This window comes from Pleurodeles waltl, chromosome 5 (assembly GCF_031143425.1).
Source record: "Pleurodeles waltl isolate 20211129_DDA chromosome 5, aPleWal1.hap1.20221129, whole genome shotgun sequence".
Lineage (NCBI taxonomy): Eukaryota > Metazoa > Chordata > Amphibia > Caudata > Salamandridae > Pleurodeles > Pleurodeles waltl.
Genome location: NC_090444.1, coordinates 119,923,468 through 119,940,454, shown reverse-complemented (window position 1 = coordinate 119,940,454; position 16,987 = coordinate 119,923,468).

Sequence of the window (16,987 nt, the reverse complement as noted above, 5' to 3'; positions counted from 1 at the left end):
TTCGCGCCAGGGCTGGGGGATCCCTGAACCGGTGTAGACTGGCTTATGCAGAGATGGGCACCATCTGTGCCCATCAAAGCATTTCCAGAGGCTGGGGGAGGCTACTCCTCCCCAGCCTTCACACCTATTTCCAAAGGGAGAGGGTGTAACACCCTTTCTCAGAGGAAATCCTTTGTTCTGCCTTCCTGGGCCAGGGCTGCCTGGACCCCAGGGGGGCAGAAACCTGTCTGAGGGGTTGGCAGCAGCTGCAGTGCAAACCCTGAAAAGGCAGTTTGGCAGTACCCGAGTTCTGTGCTAGAGACCCGGGGGCATCATGGAATTGTCGCCCCCCCCCTCCAAATGCCAGAATGGCATTGGGGTGACAATTCCATGATCTTAGACATGTTACATGCCCATGTTCGGAGTTACCATTGTGACGCTGTACATAGGTAGTGACCTATGTACAGTGCACGCATGTAATGGTGTCCCCGCACTCACAAAGTCTGGGGAATTTGCCCTGAACGATGTGGGGGCACCTTGGCTAGTGCCAGGGTGCTCACACACTAAGTAACTTTGCACCCAACCTTCACCAGGTGAAGGTTAGACATATACATGGCTTATAAGTTACATAAGTGCAGTGGTAAATGGCTGTGAAATAACGTGGACGTTATTTCACGCAGGCTGCAGTGGTAGGCCTGTCTAAGAATTGTCAGAGCTCCCTATGGGTGGCAAAAGAAATGCTGCAGCCCATAGGGATCTCCTGGAACCCAAATACCCTGGGTACCTCAGTACCATATACTAGGGAATTATATGGGTGTACCAGTATGCCAATGTGAATTGGTAAATTTAGTCACTAGCCTGTTAGTGACAAATTAGGAACGCAGAGAGAGCATAACCACTGAGGTTCTGGTTAGCAGAGCCTCAGTGAGGCAGTTAGGCATCACACAGGGAACACATACATATAGGCCACAAACCTATGAGCACTGGGGTCCTAGCTAGCAGGGTCCCAGTGAGACAGTGAAAACACCCTGACATATACTCACAAACAGGCCAAAAGTGGGGGAAACAAGGCTAGAAAGACGCTACTTTCTCACACTAGAGACTTACATGGGTGCACCAGCATGCCAATTGTGGGGTGTAAAAGTTATCATGTAACCAAATTTAGAGGAGATTAGCAGCATCCCAGTGTACTACAGTCTAAACACACTGACACCAGGCAGAAAGTGGGGGTAACTATGCTAGAAAGATGCTACTTTCCTACAAGTGTATCAACAGAATGGGGAACAAATGCATGGTTTATTCCTTAGAATTAGGTTTGCACTCTGTTCTACCGAGGCTACTGCTGCTGTTATGCATTTAGGGAGTGCTCTTGCTACTGGATCTACTATGGCAGACAAATATGCACTGGGCCTTCTAAGATATCCATGTTTCAGAGTATGTACTGCAAGAGAGCATCCTTCTTGCTTATGTTGTAAATACATGAAACTCTTTAAGGCTGTCTGGAATCCCCAGTGCTGAAGACTTGCCAAGTGTTTTCTTAATGGTTTGAAACCTATCAAGGGGATAGTGTCAGTAAAATCCTTGTGTGTCAATTCTTGCAAACGTTTGGAAGTCAGGGAGAAAATTGGTATCCACTGTCTGCAGTACCCTGCCATTTCCAGAAATTGGCATACTGCATATTGTGTTATAGGAATATGATGTGGCATTATAGCACAAATGAGTTCGGTTTTAGAAATCAGGTGACCTTAGTAGGATACCTTTTTGTCTAACAAAATTGCAGTTTCTTAGGTGATGCCTTGTCTGCGTGATGCCAAAAAATTAAGCAAATGTATAGTGACCCATGTGCACTTTTCCTCTGTCGCTGCTATGAGCAGACAGTCTACATATTGTATCAATGCTGCCTGGGGTTCCAGAGTATGTTGGTTAACATCTGCATTTAGTTTTTGTGACTAAATTGAGGCAGTGTCTTTGTGGTCTTGAGGAGAAAGTGTCCATGAAAAGCAACAACCTCAAACAATGAAGATCAAGTGTTGACATCCAGCTGTAGGAAAATAGAAAAGAATGCAAATGTCAAATCTGTGACTGAAACATGTAGCTGATGAGGGTATGATGGTAAGAATTGGTGTGGGATTTCACACTGCAGGGAACCTGAGTTGGACTACCTTGTTAACCTTGTGCAGGTCTTAAGCCAAATGCCATTCATCCGGTTTAGAACAGACATTCCTTCTTTTGTGCACTGGGAGGATCAGTGAGTTACATACCCTCCCTTTGTTTCTGCCAGGACACCTTCCTTCACTATTGCTGATATTGTTTACTGTACTCCCATCTCTTCTGCCCATGAAGTATGATACTGTGGAACTCAAAGCAGTACAACAGTGTCCTTCAGAATGACATGAATAGGTTCAATATTCTTCCTGAATCAGATTTGTTCAGTGCCCAGATGTCAACTGTTACATTGTTTCATACAGTATCAGGTAAACAATCCAAAATGTCACTATTTCCGTATAGCATACACACATTTCAGATATTAAAGGTTACTTTTCACTGCATCAAAGGAAAACACCGTCCGGTGTACATTTTATGACGGCATTCATCTTTCAGTAAATCAGTACTTTTGTCTGAAACCACAAAACAGTGCTTGTCTGTAAATGGGGCAATAATCGACATTACTAGTTGGCTCACAGGATTCGTGATGAGAACATTTGAAATCCGTACAGAATAATTTTTCAGCCCTGAGAGAGGTTTGTGGGAAACAGTATGATTTGATACTGTGGAGATAGTGGCACCAGCATCTATAAGAAACTTAACTGCTTGAACATTTACTTTCCCCAGAATGTAGGGACCCTTCTGGTCTACCGACAAAGAAACCACCACTCCTATTTCCCCTCAAGGGCAGGTCTCGGGCAGCCATTTGATGGGGGTCGGGGAGGGGTTTCTGTTGTTGCTGATCAAAATAGTTTGTTTACCTCACCTTGGAAAGGCCCTGAACGTGAAGCAGTGAGAGAGTTGGGCTGACGTTATCTGGTAGGGGCCATCCTTTGTTGGTAATTATTGGGGTTATCATGATTTCCATTCTTCCAGTGATCATTAGAACCACAAATATGGCATCCCGTGTCCTATTGTGCCACATCTACTTCCCTTCTGCCCATGCCACGTCCACCCCTGCCATCCTTGGAAACCTCCTCCCTTTTGACACTGCATGTTTCCGCAAAATCCCCTGCCCCATCCCAAAACTGATAGTTTAGTCTGTGTCCTATCATTGTTTTTCCTGTTGGTCTCCCGGTTATTGGAAATCATAAAAATAAGCTTTGGGTAATACTTTTTATCTAAGGGTTCTGAAGCCCAACGGGGAATAACTAAGTATTTCTTTATCTGGGGGTTACAAACACTGCATAAAAGCTTTTACAAGGGTGGAGGCGGAACCTGGTTTATCTAGGTCCACCCCCTATGGATTTTAAAAACCTTGCTTACTCATAGTAAGCCTCCTCTTTTCTATGCACTATCTGAACTTACTTTGACCAGTTTTTTTTTTTTTTTTTTTTTTTCCTTGGGGACCATATTCAGTAGGCATTCCAGCGTCTTTCCTGAAAGCTGTAATACCTCTTCCTCCAGGGACGCATCAACTTTTCTCTTGGGTTGTCTTTGGTCAAGGTACTTTATTATCTAACTTTACTTGTGGCCAGAGATCAGATGGGCCAATAATGGAAAACATATTATCTATATATTTCCAATTGAGATCACCAATTCCAAAACCTGTTCCACTCTAGTGTCCCACATTTCTGGATCTTCTCCGAAATTAGGAAAATCTTTAGTGAAAGTGTATAAGTCCAGGGAGTATAAATTCACTGGAATTCCTTCGGGCTGGCCCCTGGAAGTTCTCTTCTAGAGAATACAAGAGTATGGGGGATTCTATCGATGCACCATGTTCTGGGGAATCATTTACTCCTGTCCTTGGAGGGGTAAGGTAAGAGTGGCTGTATGTTAACCCAGCTAACTACCCTCTTTGGCTTTGTCTGTTGTTCTTTGCCACATTGTCTTTCTATCCATCTGGAACCTCTTACGCTCTATAATCTGTTTAATTAATAAATGTGCTGCTTCCATGGATATTTGTATCTTATCCGCAGCCTTACTCGGGCCTCCTGCCTCGTGGTGATCCAGGGGTGGTCTTCGGAACATTTTATCAGTTAGGGAAGGTCTCGTGCCATAGCCCTCAATCGTTTATGTAATTCCTACAGTTGAACACTACATTCATGTGTAATTGTATTTTTCTGATGGATACAACTACCTGTGGATTCCTCACCCAATGAATACTCCCATTGCGCCAGCTTTCGACGGAAATCTTCTTCCTAGCTTCTGCACGTCGACGAGGACATCACAGTTGCCCACGCAACGCCGTCTGACGTCATACAGGCAATAAGAGGTCTGTGCCGACGTCGGTTCCCTTTTTTCCGTGCCATTCGAAACGGTTATCTTCGATGGAGCTACTGTTGCTGTTCGACAGTTAGTGTGTTTTTTGGCTGTGTTTTTTCTCTGAGATTACAATGTCGCAGAGGAAGTCCGGTTTTAAGCCCTGTCGTGAGTGTGGGGGCAAAATGTCGGTAACTGACCCACATTGTGACTGTTTGTGGTGTCTGAGTTCCGATCATGATGTTGGCAGGTGTGATTCATGTCAGCATATGAATCCGAAGGCCCTGAAAGAGCGCGAGTCCAAGCTTTTTATGGCGAAGTCGAAGAAGAAGGAGAAGAGACACCATCGAAAATCCTCGTCACCGAAGTCTCATCGGCGTCATCGGGACTCCCGGCGTAGTCGAGAATCACGGCGCCGGTCGAGCAAAGAGAGGTCTCGGTCGAGGTCGCCATCAACTCTGCGTCGGAAGACTTGGGAGGTCAGTCCCACAGTCACTCCCCATCCGTCGACGCCGTTGCCGTCTCCAGCCTCACCGACTTCGCCCGGGTCTTCGGGCCAACCGCCTTCAGTGTTTGAGGTTCCACAGCCTCAACTGTTTTCTCCGACGTTAGACGTCGAGGCCGGCGTCGGTGTCTCCTTCAATCCAGGCACCCCAGTACCCGGCTTTTCCGGCCCCTGGAGCCGATAATACCACGTTTTTAAATGCGATGTTCTCCATCTTTCAGCAGATGGCTCCAGGTGGTGCACCGGCTGGGCCTTCGGGCCCTTTGGCTTTTAACATGGGTGCTCCGGCTCCGCTTCGACCAGCACCCTTTATGCCCTTTCTCCCCCTGGGGAACGTGGGCTCTGCGCCGGTGTCGGCTCCAGTGGCTCCAGAGACTTCGGCTCCGGGAGTTTCGGCTCCAGCGGCCTCGGTGTTTAGGCCAGTGACGCCGTCTAGGCCTTCTACGACTCCGAAGCAGTCTTCTCTCCATCCGACTCCTGGTTCGGTGCCGAAGGTACCTGCGGCGCCTGTAGCGACGTCGGACAGATCCGGAGATCGGCGTCGTGCCTCGACATCTGCTGATGCCATGTCGATGCCGAGGATTGAGGAGAGGCTGCACTCGAGGAGGCTTGCTCTCCGTCTCCTGGAAGAACAGCAGTACCAGCAGAACCTGGAGGAAGGAGAGATTGAGGACTCTTGTGAGGGTCTCCATGGGCTGGACACGGCAAGTGGCCTGGATACTTCCCCTGAGTGGGACTTGTCATCTCCTCGGGAGTATACTGAAGAGGCAGCCACTTTTCATGCTGTTATCAGGAAGGCAGCTAACTTCTTGGATCTGCCTTTGCCGGTGACTGAAGCGAAGCAGAATCTGTTGACAGAGGTGTTGCACCCGGCCTCAGCATCAGCAGAACCACTTTTGCCGTTCAACGAGGTGCTGCTGGAACCTGTTTTGGAGGTCTGGAAGAAGCCAGTGTCTTCTTCGGCTGTCAATAGGTCTGTGGCTAGGAGGTATCGGGCTGCACCGGCTGACCCTGGCTTTCTTACCAGACATCCAACACCTGAAAGCTTGGTGGTCCAGGCTTCCTCCTCGGCAAGGTCTGCGCCTGGGTCTTTTCCATCTGTGCCATCGGATAGAGACTCCAAGAAGATGGACATGGCATCCAAGAAGGCGTTCTCGTTATGTAGCATGGCATTAAAGTCCACCAATGCTACATGTATTTTAGGGAGGTACATTTATGCTCTGATGGACGAAATTACATCTACGCATACGGAGATCCCTCAAGGGCTGTTGAATCTGGTATCGGACGCTCAAGCTGCTGCAACTCAGGTTATCCAATCTGGGTTGGATACAACAGACTCTGTGGCTAGAGCAATGGGCACTGCTGTAGTTACGAGGAGGCAGGCTTGGCTTCGTAACTCAGGGTTTTCATCGGATGTACAGTCGACCCTGCTGGACCTCCCTTTTGATGGGGACAAGCTCTTTGGTGCCAAGGCAGATTCGGCCTTAGAGAGGTTTAAGGAGAGCAGGGCCACGGCCAAGTCACTAGGCTTGCAGGCCACTTCTTCTGCCTCCTCCAGATTTTTTAGGAGGTTTCGAGGATTTGGTTGTGGCTCCTCTTCCTCCTCCTTTCGGGGGAAATTCCAGCAGCCTACCTCTGCTCTCTCCTATAGATCTTTTAGAGGGAGGGGTAGGGTCCGTACCAGGGGAGCCTCTCAGCAGCAGTCTGCCTCTTCCTCTTCCTCTGGAGGGGTGCAGCAGGGGAAGCAGCCTTAGGCTTCCACCAATTCCCACTCCCTCTTCTCCTGTAGGGGGGAGGTTACTGTATTTTCTCCACAAGTGGGAGGTCATCACATCAGACTCGTGGGTTACCAGCATGGTGAGAAAAGGCTACATCCTTCCCTTTCAGGAGTTTCCGCCCCCATCCCGCCCCGCCCATCTTATTGTTCAGAAGAACACCTCCTGTTGTTAGAACAGGAGGTTCAAGTCCTCCTTTCAAAGGGCGCGGTGGAGTTGGTTCCAGAGCAGGAAAGGGGTCAAGGTTGTTACTCGAGGTATTTCCTGATTCCCAAGAAGGATGGTCGGTTAAGACCAATCCTGGACCTGAGGATTTTGAATTGGTTCCTCAAGCAGGAAAAGTTCAAAATGCTGACCCTAGCTCAGGTGCTTTTGGCGTTGAGCAAGTGAGATTGGATGGTGTCTGTCGACTTGCAGGATGCCTACTTTCATATCCCGATACTCAAGTCGCACAGGAAGTATCTCCGGTTTGTGGTGGGATCGCAGCACTATCAGTTTGCGGTCCTCCCGTTTGGTCTTACTTCAGCACCTCGAGTCTTCACGAAGGTGATGTCGGTGGTTGCGGCAGAGCTCAGAAGGAAGGGGATAGCAGTATTCCCTTACCTGGACGATTGGTTGATCAAAGCCAAGTCCCCGGAGCTCGTGTTGCATCATCTGCAGTCGACAACCCAGTTGTTGTTCGACCTGGGCTTTTCGGTGAACGTGCCCAAATCTCACCTAGAGCCCTCTCAGCGCCTCCTGTTCATAGGGGCAGTACTGGATACAACATTGAATCGAGCCTTTCCTCCGCCTCAGCGGATTCAAGACATTCAGACGTCGCTTCCAAAGTGGAGCGGTCATTCCAGTCCTCCAGGTCCTACGTCTGCTCGGTTTGTTTGCCTCCTGCATACTGTTGGTCACGCATGCTCGCTGGCACATGAGGGCTCTTCAGTGGTGCCTCCGAAGGCAGTGGTCTCAACACAAAGGAGATCTCGAAGGTTCTGTAAAGATCTCCAGAGATGCTGCCTCGGATTTGAAGTGGTGGATTGCGGGCGACAATCTTTCCCGGGGAAGGTCGTTCACGCAGCCTCCACCAGTGACCACGGTTATAACGGATGCTTCCACTCTAGGGTGGGGAGCTCATCTGGGGGACCTGGAGATCAAAGGGATTTGGTCTCCAGTGGAACAGATGTTTCATATCAATCTGTTGGAGTTACGGGCTGTACGTCTGGCTCTCAAGGCCTTCCTCCCATCCCTTTGCGGTCAGTCGGTTCAGGTCCTGACGGACAATACTACCGCGATGTGGTATATAAACAAACAGGAAGGGGTGGGGTCGTACCTTCTCTGCAGAGAAGCTCTTCGGCAATGGTCCTGGGCAAAGGAGCATCAGATTTGCTTGGTAGCAAATCATCTGGCCGGAGTCTTGAATGTACGTGCGGACAGTCTCAGTCGCCATTTCTCGGCCGACCACGAGTGGCGTCTCCATCCAGATCAAGTCCTTCTAATCTTCCAGATGTGGGGGTTTCCTCGGATAGATCTGTTTGCCACCCGGGAGAATTCGCACTGCCTGTTATTCTGCAGCCTCCAGTATCCGGTGCAAGGAGCGTTAGGGGACGCGTTTCAAAGAACCTGATGCGACCAGTTGCTTTACGCGTTTCCCCCCATACCCTTGATTCCTCGAGTGTTGAAAATACGCCAAGACCAGGCCCAAGTAATCTTAATTGCTCCGGATTGGCCAAGGAGGGTGTGGTATTCCGACCTTCTTCAACTCTCAGTGTGCCCTCCGCTCCGTCTCCCTCTCAGGGCAGACCTCCTCTCGCAGTCGCAGGGGCAGGTTTTACACCCCAACCTCCAGAGCCTGCACCTTCATGCCTGGAGATTGAACGGGGCAACCTGAGTTCCTTTTCTCTCCTGCCTGATGTAGTGGATGTTATCTTAGCGGCCAGGCGACACTCCACTAAATCTATCTACGCTAATAGGTGGTCTAAATTTGTGGTATGGTGAGGAGAGAGCCAGATTGATCCCTTACGTGCTCATTTGTCGGATGTTCTATCTTTTGCTTTGTCTTTAGCACAGAGGGGTTGTGCAGTGGCTACTGTTAAGGGTTACTTGTCTGCCTTGTCAGCCTTTGTCTTCCAGACCAGCCTTCGTTATTTAAATCTCCTATAGTACTTAGATTCTTGAAGGGCCTTATGAATAAATTTCCTCCAAATCCTTTCGTTATGCCTCAATGGGATTTGTCCTTGGTTCTAACTTTCCTTATGGGGTCCCCTTTTGAGCCTATGCATTCTTGCCCCATAAGATTGTTAGTTCTTAAAACAGTTTTCCTGGTTGCTATAACATCTGCAAGGAGAGTGAGTTGCAGGCTTTATCGGTAAAACCCCCTTATAGAACTTTTTATGGGGATAAGGTGGTGTTGAGGACCAAGGCTGCTTTCCTTCCGAAGGTTTTCACCCTTTCATTTGGCCCAGACAATTACTCTTTCCACGTTTTATCCTCCGCCTCATCCTTCAAAAGAAGAAGAGAGACTGCACCGCTTGGACCCAAAGAGGGCGTTAAGCTTTTACATAGACAGGACGAAGGATTTCAGGCTGGAGGATCAGCTTTTCATCGGTTACGTGGGAAAGAGGAGAGGAAAGGCAGTCCACAAGAGAACACTCTCTAGGTGGGTTGTTCTTTGCATTAAAATGTGTTACTCTTTAGCGAAGAAAGAACCCCCTGATGGTATAAGAGCTCATTCCACCAGAGCTAAGTCGGCCTCCTCGGCCTTGGCTAGAGGTGTTCCTGTGGTCGACATCTGCAAGGCCGCAACTTGGTCGTCCCTTCACATTTTTGCAAAGCATTACTGTTTGGACTCTGAGGTCAGAAGGGACGGCCATTTTGCATGGTCAGTGCTGCAGGATTTCTTGGTTTGACCATTCAGGCACCCTCCACCGAGTGCGGTACTGCTTTGGGACTCTATTCATTAGGTGAGGAATCCACAGGTAGTTGTATCCATCAGAAGAACGAGTTACTTACCTTCGGTAACGACTTTTCTGGTGGATACATTAGCTACCTGTGGATTCCTCACGGTCCCACCCGCCTCCCCGTTGCCTGTCTGGTCTAACCAAGTAATTCTTGAGTGTGCTCCTCTTGGTTTTGAGGACATGTATATATTCTGTATATATATTCATATTGATATATATTGTTCATATACTGGTTTATTTGTTTACATTTTTTTTACAAAAAAGGATTGAGTGATTAGAATGATGTAATTATTTGGAATATCATTAAATTTTGCAATTTGTTCTTTCATCTCAATGGCCTATTATTCTCAGGCACGTAAAAAATGTTGGTACTGACGTCGGCACGTCGGCGAGGACCTCTTATTGCCTGTATGACGTCAGACGGTGTCGCGTGGGCAACTGTGACGTCCTCGACGACGTGCAGAAGCTAGGAAGAAGATTTCCATCGAAAGCTGGCGCAATGGGAGTATTCATTAGGTGAGGAATCCACAGGTAGCTAATGTATCCACCAGAAAAGTCGTTACCGAAGGTAAGTAACTCGTTCGTCAGTTCATTATTTGAGTACCTCTATTTCTGCTGAATTACTACTTTCAAATACCTCAGTAGCTCTTTGATTGGCTGATTAGAAATGCGAGGGGAAAGTAAAGTGGATCCTCCTTTGCGTCCCCTGCTCTTGTCACTTCCATCTGCCCGTTGATCACTTACTGTACTTGGGGAATAAGGGGGTGTTTCCTCTCATTAACTTCATCCAAAACTTTACTTTCTTCTAAAGCATCCTCGCACCACCATTGTTTCTTTTTCTGAATAAACATATTTTTGCGTAACTCTTGTAGTTTCTGCTGCAGTATTTCACATTGCACTCTGAACTTGTTTGACACGTTTTAATTGCCACCCATGTCTCCCATTCATTCAAATAATCAAACTGAGCAACTCTAATCTTTTTTCTGTCTTTTTAATCATACTGTCTCTCAGATACTGCAGTTTGGCCAAATCAGATGTTCCCTCCAGAGGAAATTGTAGATGGATATTATGTTTAGTATACCTATGCCACTAATTTAAAAATAATGACGTTGATTTCTAAATCTCTCATTATTTCATGTGCTAGAGACCCTGTAGGTGGGGAAGGTCGACTTTGATCAAACTGATTACATTTGCTGCATGCCTGATCACTTACTAAGGGTTCTCTTTGGGCACTCTGAAACCTCTTAAACTGGAAAACCAATCCCCCTTGTTCCCTTTGTTAATTCCCCAACCTCTCTTTTGAGTAGTTCGCCACCATTACCCGATGGCTGAGCTCTTAATAGTTTTTTTTTTTTTTTAGATGAAACATGGGTTACCTACCGCTGTAGGATGTAGAGCAGGTCCCCCGCAAATGTCAACTCTCAGTAAACCAGTCCTGTGTATGAGGTGTGGACTTTGAAATGTTTGGGGCAGGGGTCTCCAACCTTATCCTTAGTGAGAACTACTTCTGATCAGTGAAAATCAAGAGCTACTAAAGGCCAAGCAATTTGTACACTGTTCCCAGAGACGTCCATGTCACACTCAGCAATGTAGGCTGCTGTCCACTTGAGAAGTAGCAACTCTGATACAGCATGCACTGGTCTCTGTGGCGGAGAGTGCTACAATTCCAATGGCACAGTTAGAAAACTGTGGAATAAAGCGCACCACAATCCGGCTCTGCGGTATGATGCACATTGTACAATGCTGTTGTGGCGATGCACATCAGTATCCAGGAGGAGGTGTTGCCAGCTGTTTGCTTGCAGCACTTTCAAGGCAGGGCTATACTAAGCTTTCCCTCTGGCCCTCCAAGAAAGCTGCTGCTGCTCCCTGACTGACAAGCTTCATATATCCTGTCATCCAGAGCCACACTAAACACCCCTCTGTTGCCGATATTACACCATGCAAGGTTTTCAAAACCAAACATGCCGCTAGTGCTTCACTGAGGTCCATCAAATGAAACCGCATTCTAAAACAGAGACAGGTTCCTAAATGCCACACCTTCTGAAAATGTAGTAGCAGTTAGGATAAAAAGATCTCTGAATACATGTACTTGAAATGTTTTACTGGATAACTATTCATTTTGTCGACTCAATAAGATCGCCTCCAGATGCTTGAGTGACCGGTGTTATGGATTACACCATTGAACACGTTACAGATCTTGTAGGGATTAAAGGCAAAGTAAGCCATGTTGGAATTCAACCTGGGTTCTGTAGATTTGGGACAGAGACTTCAGGCAATTGAGGCATCCTACCAGCCTATAAACCAAGGGCACTATACATCACCCAGTGTTGTTCACATTAGAAACACTTTGAGTGCCCAAAATTCACACTAGGTTTAGTGTGTGTGGAGGGGTGTAGTCCAGTAAAAATGGAGACGTGCAGTTGAAATAGTATTCCACAGCATACTGCAAATGTGTTTTTCTTGTACACTTCTTTACACGAGGGCCTGCTTTAAATTAAACTGTATTTAACGATTAATTGAAAGCAGAGATTTACAGGGTATTTTTTATATATAAATGAAGCACCTCACATTTTACATTTTTGCCATTTCACCATTAAACAGCGTTTCACTGGGATTTTTTATTTATCTAGTACCCCTCTCAAGTTGGCCACAAACTGCAGCCAGGAACCTGTGGTATGCAGTGACAAAAAAGCCAACCACAGTCCCAGGCCTTATAATATGGCTCCCGGGTAAAGCCTGACGCTCTGGCCGAGCAGACTTTTAAGTGCTACAGTTGCTGATGGTCCATCTAATATTCCTTGTGCTGGGCTTCTTACACCGACTTCCCCTCTCTCGCCAGTTAAGGTCAATTCAGCTGAAGTGAGCAGCTGCTTTGAGTGACTGCGTGCACGTACTGCAAAAGGCCTGAAATTAACTAAACAGTAGGAAAAACCTCATTTACTTTTAATTCAGGGCAATAAGGGGGACTAAAATGGATTTCCGTGGTCTCAAGCTACTGACAGGGTGTCGCCGAGCTACTAGTGCTTGGACTCTTGTACAATAATATATGTTTTGACATGAACAAGAGTACTGTAAAATTGTGACTTTAACTGTGCTTTCTGTCACATGGGGTATGCCTGAGCAATTATGATTTATGGTTTCCAAGATGTTTTTGTTTTCCCACTACACTGTTTTCTTACTTTTGTTTGGAATAAATATATTAATTTATTGTATGTTTTCCGTAGACTTCATTGTGATTCTATGTGGTATTTAGATCTATAGTCCTTTTATCTAAGGGACCCTTGTTCCTTTATAAAATACTTGCCCCTGGTCCCTAGGTACCTATGGGTTGTCCTTGTGTGTTTGAAAACTAGACGAGGTACTAGTAGCTTGTGATCGACCGGTTGGAGACCCCTGGATTAGGGGCTCACACCGCTCCCTTCACTGCGGTTAAGGAAATTGACCTCTTCATCCCTGTACAGACCACTGATGGTTCAAGCTAATCAAAATCAAGAATTCTTGCATCAAAGAAGAAGTTGGTCATGGGAGGTCTTCGTAATCTCTATTAAGCTCTGATGCAACACGGATTTCTGAACGCCAGTGTTATAGATTCTGCCTTTTGTTTTTTGCAAACTACTCCGCTTTTATACCTTTGCAGACATATAGGTCATTTAAATTAGATGATTTAAGCAGAAATATTATCAGCAATCATACCTGCCCTTGACAGGATATAGCTGCCCCCAGTTTGGCACTTACACCCATCTATAGTTTATCGTGTCCCATTTTCACTCGCCAGCTAAGGAGGGCATATGAAACAAAATAAGTCCTTAGACTATATCAGGAACATTCTATGGTTATAACATTTTCTTACAAGTGATTCAAGAGATACTTTATACAAATGTCTGCACTTTGCTGATTAAGTAAACCTATTTTTCTCTTTGAAAATAAAACACAGCACAGTAGACAGAAAAAATATGAAATATACTTTCATAAGACCAACGATTTATCACTCAACAGCATTGAGGCTCCTGTTCTGCTCTCAAGTTCTCAGAACATGCGCTAACTGTGATGGATGAGATAGGGTTGGGCCCAAGTTGTTTGGAGCACTGGTACAAACACCAACCTTGAGGGAAAGTAAGGAAATGTGGGCCAGAATCATGGAAAAGGTGAACGCCATGTCCAATACCAAACGCTCACGCCAACATCAGAAAGCGTTGGAACGACCTGTGAAGGAGAGTCTGTTCCTTCACTTCCAGTACATAGCAATGTGCCGTGACAATTGGTGATGGGTCTCTCAGGCCCCTTAACCTCGCGCCTTGGGAGGAAATGGTGTTGTCATATCTCTACACTAAAGACCTTTTTGGAATTCCAGGAGGGGTGGACACTGATCACTACAAGCACAGTTTACTAACCAATTCACCCTCTTCTCACTCTGGGAGCTCTGTTTCCTAACACAACTGCTTGAACTAATGGCCATCTATTCATCCAGCTATACCACCAGAAACCTATCACACTTCGCAACATTCCTAAGTAACAGTATATAATATAGCCTTTAGTAACTCTGGAACACCATTCTTAATTCCACAACTACCTTTATGAACCCATCACACAGGTGAGTTATCAGATTTTTGCTGCAACGTATTCTATTGCCTATGTTTGGACAATGTATAGCTAGTTCCTCATCCTACTATAAGGCGGACATATTTTAACCTCAATCATTTAGCACATAGCCATAAATAGGTACTACATTACCAAATAGAGAATAGCCGATATTGCACAACAATGATTTTTTTTTTTTTTATACCCATAACAGTGACTATGTTGGGGAGTAAAAGTCCAAGTACTCCTCTTCAAAGGAAACGCCCAATGGCGTATCTCGATCATTTAGACTTAGGAGGTGTAAAAAGGGAAATTTATCAACCACTACATGGTGTATGCAATGAAAAGATGGTGTATCGACTGGTGGTGGAGGGCTAGTTGAAAATAGATCACAGAAAAAACACCAAAGATTAAAGTAGAGTTACAAATAAGTAAGGTAGTAAGATTTTACCTTACTTTAGAAAAACCTTAGAAAATCACTTTTAAAAAAATGTAATGATGCTTGCTGCTGTAGTTTATTAGGTGAATTCAGTCCCCGTTCACTGAAAGACAGTAGTTTATTGTGGTGGGTAGTGGCCATTATGTGAGAAAATAGATTGAGCAGGTGTGTCACCGGCGAGGCTTGTTGAAACGCTCATGAAGGCAAAGCCTATATGGCATTTTAAGTGGGCTGCCATGGCCCAGCTGTGGGGTAGTGACCAGGCTAGGGATGAGGGTAGGAGAGGGTGAGGCGACTGGACAAAAGAGGCGGGCTCAGTGGTGAATGCTAAAGTGTAGTGGGGTAGTAGTATACTATGTATGGTTTGGTGGTTGGGAAAGGGATCTCCCCAGGGTATCAGTCAACTTAGAAAAAATGAAAAGCTGGCTAGAAACAAACAATAAAAGGCCAACAGGGCCTAACTACTCTTAAGTCTTGAGATGGCCAGCACACAAGTATGCCGGTCATACCGGAGGAGTCACTCTACTAAGATTTGAATTGAGGGGGAAAGTTCGGCATTGGTATTAGTCCTCCAAACATTCCGGACCCACTCAGCCACTGAAAGTTGAAATTAAGGTTGGTTTGAAGGTGCCAGTAAGTCAAATAGGGGTCCAGGACTCCTTGGGTCTGCGGAGTCTCCAGTTAGAGGACTGAGAGGGTAAGGTGTAAAGAAGTCTGAGGTTATGACAACAGTTTTTCTCCTGCAGAGTGAGAGGCAGGGACTCACCCATTCCTTGTAAAGTTGGCAAATGTGGCAGGCTCAGTGCCTGTCCCGGGTGGCCAGAGTCACAATTTTCAAAGGGCTTCGCTATTCCTTGGAGTAAGCTGGAATAAGAAGACGGTACTGATTTACAAGGATCCAGTAGCTGGGGAGGGCCCCCTTTCCATGTTGTGGAAGTGATGGATGATGTCTCTTTTTTGGCTTTTTGAGAAGCGGCCTCTTTGTGTCGTTTATTGGAGTGCTGGAATTTCACTGTGGTCCAGATGGGATGTAGTTATTCACGAGACGGATATGCGTGGTACGGTTGGGTTCTCATCCCGCTGGCCTGTGGTTAGTTTTAAGAGCTGTTTGGCTTTCATGAGGGAACGGAGGACCTTGAGTTTGCCTTCCCATGTGAAGATGATGGTAAAGAGGTGGCCCTACTGATATCAGATGTTAAATTCCACTTTCTGATGGATACAACTACCTGTGGATTCCTCACCTCATGAATACTCCCATGGCGCCAGCATTCGACGGAAATCTTCTTACTAGTCTCTGCACGTCGACGAGGACGTCACTGTCTCGCACGCGACGCCGTCTGACGTCATACAGGCAATAAGAGGTCCTCTACGACGTGCAGACGTCAGTTCCCTTTTTTCCGTGCATTCGAAACGGTTATCTTCGAGGGAGCAACTGTTACTCTTGCGGTTACAGTGTATATCTTGCTGCGTACTCTTTCTCTGTGGAAATAATGTCGCAGAGAAAGTCTGGATTTAAGCCTTGTCGTGAGTGTGGAGGCAAGATGTCGGTGACGGATCCTCATTCCGATTGCCTTTGGTGTTTGAGCTCCGACCACGACGTCTCGACTTGTGATTCGTGTCAGCACATGAATCCGAAGGCCCTTAAAGAACGCGAGGCGAAGCTGTTTATGGCCAAGTCAAAGGAGAAGCATCACAAGAAAAAGTCTTCTCCAAGACATCGGCGTCATCGAGACTCCCGGCGCCGTAGAGAATCTCGGCGTCATTCAAGGGAGGCTCGTTCCAGGTCTCCGGATCGGCGCCGGAGGACATGGGAGGTCAGCCCCACGGTGACGCCGCATCCTTCGACGCCGTTGCTCTCTCCGGCGTCTCCAACTTCGCCTGGACAGGCGTCGGTGATTGAGGTATTGGAGCCTCAAGTGTTTTCTCCGGCGCAGACGCCGAGGCCGGCGTCGGGGTCGCCTCCGAGTCAGGCACCCCAGTATCCGGCTTTTCCCACCCCTGGAGCCGATAGTTCCGCATTCTTGAATGCGATGTATGCCATCTTCCAACAGATGGCTCCAGGGGGTGCTCCGGCTGGGCCTTTGGCCTTTTCTTTGGGTGATCCTGCGCCTCTTCGGCCGGCACCCTTTATGCCCTTTCTCCCGTTTGGGAACGTGGGCTCGGCGCCAGTGTCGGCGCCGGTGGCCGCTCCGATGGCTTCGGAGGGATTGGCCCCAGGGATTTCCATCCCGTCGACGTCGAGATTTCGGCCTGTGACTCCGGTGGGTCCATCCGTTTCATCTGCTCTTCAGTCGGCGCCGAAGTTACCTGTGGCGCCGGATGCGGCGTCGGTGGCTTCGGAAGATCGGCGCCGATCTCC